This window comes from Oryctolagus cuniculus, chromosome 12 (assembly GCF_051225735.1).
Source record: "Oryctolagus cuniculus isolate XC-2025 breed Fujian yellow rabbit chromosome 12, ASM5122573v1, whole genome shotgun sequence".
In the NCBI taxonomy this organism is placed as follows: Eukaryota; Metazoa; Chordata; class Mammalia; order Lagomorpha; family Leporidae; genus Oryctolagus; species Oryctolagus cuniculus.
This window is the reverse complement of record NC_142878.1, coordinates 68732539-68738920: the sequence shown is the minus strand read 5'-3', so window position 1 is coordinate 68738920 and position 6382 is coordinate 68732539. Positions and strand designations below refer to the sequence as shown.

The 6382-nt window shown below is 45.9% G+C and overlaps 1 long non-coding RNA gene across 1 annotated transcript; it reads right to left on the bottom strand.

The window, feature by feature from the left end:
- Positions 1-626: 626 nt before the first annotated feature.
- LOC149123097 (uncharacterized) lies at positions 627-5681 on the bottom strand. The gene is made up of 2 exons (XR_016218091.1): positions 5237-5681; positions 627-3181 (listed from the first exon to the last, which is right to left on the bottom strand). It is a non-coding gene; the product is annotated as an uncharacterized LOC149123097 (long non-coding RNA).
- Between the last annotated feature and the right edge of the window lie 701 nt (positions 5682-6382).

Here is a 6382-nt window from a genome sequence, read left to right as displayed (position 1 = left end):
TAAGTAAATTCAAAAGCAAGGAAGAAAGAGAGGGAAGAAAAAGAAAGGAACAGAAGGGGAGGGGAGGGGAGAGGGGAGGAGGGAGAGAAAGAAAGAAGGAAGGATGGAAGAGAGGGAGGGAGGAGAAAGAGAGAGAGTGAAAGAAAAGGAAAGGAAAGAACCAAAAGATGGGGGCAGATATCACTGTGGCACAGTGGTTAAGCCACCACTTTGCAATGCCAACATCCCTCATCAGTGTCAGCTGGAGTCCCAGCTGCTCTGTTTCCAATCTAGCTTCCTGCTAATGAGCCTGGGAAGGCAGCCAAAGACGGCCCATGTGCCACGCGTGAGGGAGACAAAAATGGAGTGCTTGGCAGATTTTAGCATCAGACTGGCCCAGACCTGGCTTTCGTGGCCATTTGGGAAGTGAGTCAATAGATGGAAGATCTCTCAATCCACCTCTGTGTGTGTGTGTGTGTGTGTGTGTGTGTCTGCCTTTCAAGTAAATAAAAAAATCTGGAAGGGCGGGAGGAAGACAGACAGACACCAAAAGACAGATTCTCTTGATGTGGGCAATGAATGTATTGATGTTTAATCCAGGTTCTTGCCTCCCACAGAGGTAGACATACTAAAGAGAGACCAGTGTCCTGTGCAAATAGGAACAGAATTTATTTGGCAGTGAGGGAATAAACACATATTCACGCACAAGTGTGGGCCACCCCACACAAAGAAATACCCAACAGAAGTGGGCCCTGAAATGAGAGAAAGAGAAAAATCCAAAAACAGTACCTCGGCAGGAGAGGAACGTCCTAGAGTGGGTTAGCTGGAGAGCGGAGCTCCGCGCTGGAAGCGCACACGGGAGAGCGGCCTCCCTGGCAGCTTTCTGTGATGGAAACAGAGAAAACCAGAGAGGTACTTCCAGGCGGGTCTGTGGCAGAAATCACTCTTCCCCCATTCCACTCTTTTTACAAGGAAAGGGGTGGTACTCAAATTAGATATGCAAATAAGGTCCCAGCTGGGACAGGTGCATCCTGGGAAGGTGGGTGTATCAAGTCAACAGTTAAAGAGACAGTGCCTGCGGGCTGGCGCTGTGGCATAGTGGTTCGAGCCCCACCTGCTCCACTTCCAATATGGACACCAGTTCAAATCCCAGCTGCTCTATTTCCAATCCAGCTCCCTGCTAATGTGTCTGGGAAAGCAGCAAAGGATGTGCTTCGGTCCCTGCTCCCACGTGGGAGACTGGAGGGAGCTTCCTGGCTCTTGGCTTGGACCTGGCCCAGCCCCAGAACCAGCTGATGAAAGATGTCACTCTCTTTCCTCTGTAACTCTGCCTTTCAAATAAATAAATCAGAGAGAGAGAGAGAGAGAGAGAGAGAGAGAGAGAGAGAGAATACCTGGGCCAGCACTGTGGCACAGAGGGTTAAGCCACCATCTGCCTGCATCCCATATGGGCACTATTCAAAGTCCCTGCTGCTGAGCTTCTAATCCAGCTTCCTGCTAACGCACCTGGGAAGAAGGCAGTAGAAGGTACTTGGACCTCTGCCATCCATGTGGGAGACCCAGGTGAAGTTCTTGGCTTCTGGACTCAGCCTGGCCCAGCCCAGGCTATTGCACTGGATGGAAGAGCTCTCCCTCTGTCTCCTTCTCTGTCATCTGCCTTTCAAATAAGTAAGTCTTTTAAAACACACAGAACAAAGAAAAAAAGAAAAAAAAAGATCATCTATTGTCTTCGGGTTTTAAGAGGACCTTGTGGACACCAAAATCGCTTCACGAACATCACTGCTGGATCAGCCTTAGCCTCGGCGGTGTGGCCACCCAGTCTGGATGGTTCAGAGGAAGGGGCTGTTCTGTTGAACAACGGGAAGGGGAAAACACAGCCCTGTTTTTTCTCCTGTTGGTGTTCTTACAGATTTGCTTATTTTACTTACACTGGCATATGTGAAAAGTTCTACCACAGGGTGCAGGAAAAAGACAAAAGGAAATGCACATTGTACCCTAATCCTGGGAGGCCACCATCATCCAGCACAGTACAAACTCCAGACAACAAGGACACGGTGAACACAGATCCTAGTGAGCGAGAATCAGAAGTCAAAGACAGAGGAAGACTTTCTCCAGGTTTTCAGTCTATTTCTGTTTTAAAATATTCAGTAGCAAGACTCACAGCAGAATGTTTCTTGCCAGCTAAGCCACAACTCTCTATTATAGGGTCTTCCAGGAATTGATTTTAATCTGCTCAGTGATGCTTAGATCCACGTAAGAAAAATAAAGCTAATGCAGGCCTCATGGAAACTTCAGGGAACTAACTCCACACATTTTTATACCAACACTGCAGGTGCACAGGGGCACAGTAGGAAGCTCAGAGACCCTGAGCAAAAATTCGGAAAGGCTTTTTTTAATTTTAACTTTAAAAATAAATAGACCCCTAACTCTGCACAATAAAGGAGTTTGTTTTGCAGCATTTATACCTGTGGAGGGAGCAGGCGCCAGCAGCTGAGAGAACCCAGGGTTTTCTTTCTTACTCTAACCTGCTTCCCATTATTTTTGCAGTGCCCCATGCAAGCCAGAGACCCCAACGTGTTTTATTCAAGCTGTGTCAACAACCCCAGTCAATGGGTAACTCTAAAGAGCTTATTCAAAATGGGAGAAGCGTCAGTGTTGGCTGTCTTGAACCCTTCATTTCTGAGGAATCTGCCAACGGTGGAAAAAGTGCTGGCTGTGCCCTCACAGCACTGGGCTCTGCTGGTTGCCTTAAAGGAGTGGCCTAAACTTTGCTTGCCTCTGGCCTTCCCTGAGATGAAAACGGAAGCACTTCGGGCAGAGATTGCTGAAGGTAGGTAGAAGCGTTCTAACGGGCATGAGGCTAGGAAACCTTAGAGGGCAAGGGCAGCGGGCAGACTGTGGAGGGTGATGGGGTGATGTCAGATGCTCCATCAATGGCTAGGCCCCCAAGGCTGGATCCTGAGGACCGATAGAGTTGCTCCAATATGCTTGGTCTTCCTCTTTACTTCTTTCCCACTTTTTTATCCACTGCCTTCCGTCCTGGAATTTCAACCATTTTCATGGTGCCGTTTCATTTCTGTTCTTGTTAGTTGATAGTGCAGTATGGGGGCCCACTGTGCACTGCTCTGAACGCCACGATGCAGTGGATCAGGCTGAGCTGGCTTTAAGTCGTTGTCAGCTGGATTCAGCAGGAAGTAGTCTCCTGGAAGGGAATTAGTGAACCGGAGGGTCATTAGAGAGTGTTCTTGGGAAAACAAGAAAGTCAGAGTTGGCGGAGGGAGAAGCTTGACTGCAATGCAGTTTCAATGAAGGCCCCCACCAACTCTATGGGGAGTTCTGAATCCCACAGGGGGCCCTTTAGCTTTGCCGAACAGAGACAAAAGGATCAGGTTGTCAGGTCTCCATGAAGCTGGGTCACGAGTGGCAGGCAGCTCTGGGAAGGGGCATGACCTCAGCTAAGGCAGCAGGAAGCAGATAGTGAAGTCTCCCTTCTATCAGCATCTCAGCAGCTGGGGGAATAAAGCTCTGGTCCTGATGAGAGAACTGAGTGGTACATCTCAGTCCACCTGCCCAGGGGCCATTGAGTTGCCTTGACTGCATCCACCACTCACTAACACACTGAATTGACTTCCTGCTCTTCGGAGTGAGGAGACTCATTGCTGTGCTGTAGCATCAGACACAGAATTTGAGCAAAAGGCTCAGGCAAAGGGGCCAGGAAAGGCCAGGCATAGGTAAGCCCTGGAGAGTGTCACTTTCTGAAACAAGCAAATAGTTTTGGAACCAGGGAAAAAGCCAAGTCTGAAGATGAACTGGGGGTCAGGAATGAAGATGTGAGAGTCCAGCACAGGAGGAAGACCCAGATCCAGAAGTGGGAAGTTCACTGATAGGGATAGACAGCAGCAGGTTCCACTCTCCATGTCAGGGATCATCTAAACATCCACCCAATTCCCATCCTCCAAACAGGAACAAAATCTACTTTTGTGCTGTCAAAAATGTATGAGAGACATGTAATGAACAATGGGGGTGGGCGTTTGGTGTGTTGCCCACCTTCTATATCAGAGTGCCTTGGTTCAAACTGTAGTTCTGCTTCCTGTATAGCTTCCTGCCAATGTACACCCTGGGAAGAAGCAGTGATGGCTTAAGTACTTGGGCCCCTGGACCCATTTGGGAGGCTCCAAAGAGTTCAGGTGCAGGCATTTGGGGACTGAATTAACAGATGGAAGATCAATTTCAATCTCTCTTCTCTCTCTTCCCCCCCCCTTCTCTTTCTTGCTGTTACTTTCAAGTAAAATGAACAATAAATTATATATAGAGAGAGAAATATATATATAAAATATATACATATAAATATAAAAATATATATTTAGAGCCAGAAAACAATTGGTCTCTGTTGGGTAATGTGTTTCCTCTCATTAAAAACTAAACCTGAATTAGCCATTGTTGTTTTTCCTCCCCAGTCTTGGATTCTAGGAAGCCTAGAATCAATTTCATCATTGATCTTCAACAACCAGTAAGTCACAGAAACCTGGTAAAATTTTCCTTCTCTCTTTTTCCTGTATTTTCCCCCCTACTTGTCACACTTTCATTTCAAACTCTTTTTATTTGTAGTATAACATTTTTATTTTAGCTATTTCAAATCCACTGGTAAGTGGATATGAGGCATGATGTAGCCAATAACTAGTCATAATTCTGGGCAGGGAATATGGACTGTTCCTATTTGGGGAGTTGTATAACCATGAGCTTAGAATTTGCAGACAAGTATGGGGAATAAAGGTGTGTTTATTCTGCTGCCTTTCTTGAAACCCACAGATACCATCAAAAATAATTTTAAAAAGTTAACTTCTACCTAAAGCAACAATAGGAAATGACTACACACCCCCAATGCTAGATGTTGAAGCATACTGTGAAAATAGAGTGAAACTTGGACTCAAACTAGCAATGCTCAAAACAAACCAAGCCTCTTTGGGTCTTGATATGACTATAGTTTTCTCTGAAATGAGTGGGCGGACCCTAAGGGACTTAGCTTTACCCAGAAAGCTGAAGATGAGGTCCACATGAGGCCATGCGAGGTGGAGGTCATCCAGGGAAAGAGTGCAGAGGGAGGCTTATTGCACACTGCTGATCAGAAGGGAAGAAAGGGTTGAAGGACACTCTTTAATCTTCACCTCCCTGAGTTAGGATTCCTATGCTGAAAGCAGCAGAGGTGAGGTGAGATTAAGAAAGATCAGAGACAGCAACCAGCTTTGCACCTGCTTACCAAATCCAACGAAGAAAGATAAATTAGTGCTCAGTCACCAAACAAAAGTCCTATGAGTCATGCAGCAGTGCTGTGATGTACATGGATCTCCTAGCTGGAAACCTGCTTGTCCAGGAGGAGGAGAAGAGAGAAATTACCCCAGTATCAGAAGGATGATCATAACACTGATGCTGTGAAATATCAAAAGGAAGAAAGCAATAAAAGAAACAGAAGATAAAGAATGTAAGTGGGGCCAGCGCTGTGGCGCAGCAGGTTAAAGCCTTGCCTGGAGTGCTTTTGTCCCATATAGGTGCCAGTTCTAGTCAGCTGCTCCACTTCCTATCCAGCTCTCTGCGATGGCCTGGGAAAGCAGTAGAAGATGATCCAGGTCCTTGGGCCCCTGCACCCATGTGGGAGACCCGGAGGAAGCTCCTGGCTCCTGGCTTCAGATCAGTGCAGCTCCAGCTGTTGCGGCCATCTGGGGAGTGAACCAGAGGATGGAAGACCTCTCTCTCTGTCTCTACCTCTCTCTGTAACTCTTTCAAATAAATAAAATAAATCTTTTAAAAAAAGAATATAAGTATTTGGAAGAAATAAAGTAGGAAAATTATAAAGGTAATATAACAAAACTAATACAAAAATGAAACCATTAGAGGGAGAAAAAAGGAAACATATCTGAATTGCAATGACATGGATTTTTTTAAAATAATTAGACAATAAATGGCAAACAAACTATGGAAGAGGCTACATATCAGAGACATGGGAGATGAAAGCAGTTTCCCAACATATGTAATTGTTACTTCTCAGGGAGAAAGAATAAACCCCCTCAAAAAAAATAAAATCAAAATATAATAAAGGAAAAACTACAGAGAAAGAAGAAAGCCCTAATTCTGCAGTAGCAAAAAGTATGCCAAGTACCCCCAAAAAATCATGCAAAAGCATTATCCACACTGAAAAAGTCAAGTCATCTACAAGAAGATAGGTAGAGGGACTGGTGCTATGACTTATAGGCAGAGCCTCCACCTGCAGAGCCAGCATCCCATATGGACACCGATGCAAGTCCTGACTGCTCCACTTCTGATCCAGCTCTCTGCTATGGCTCGGGAAAGCAGCAAAAGATGGCCCAAGTTCTTGGGTCCCTGCACTCACATGGAATACCTGGAAGAA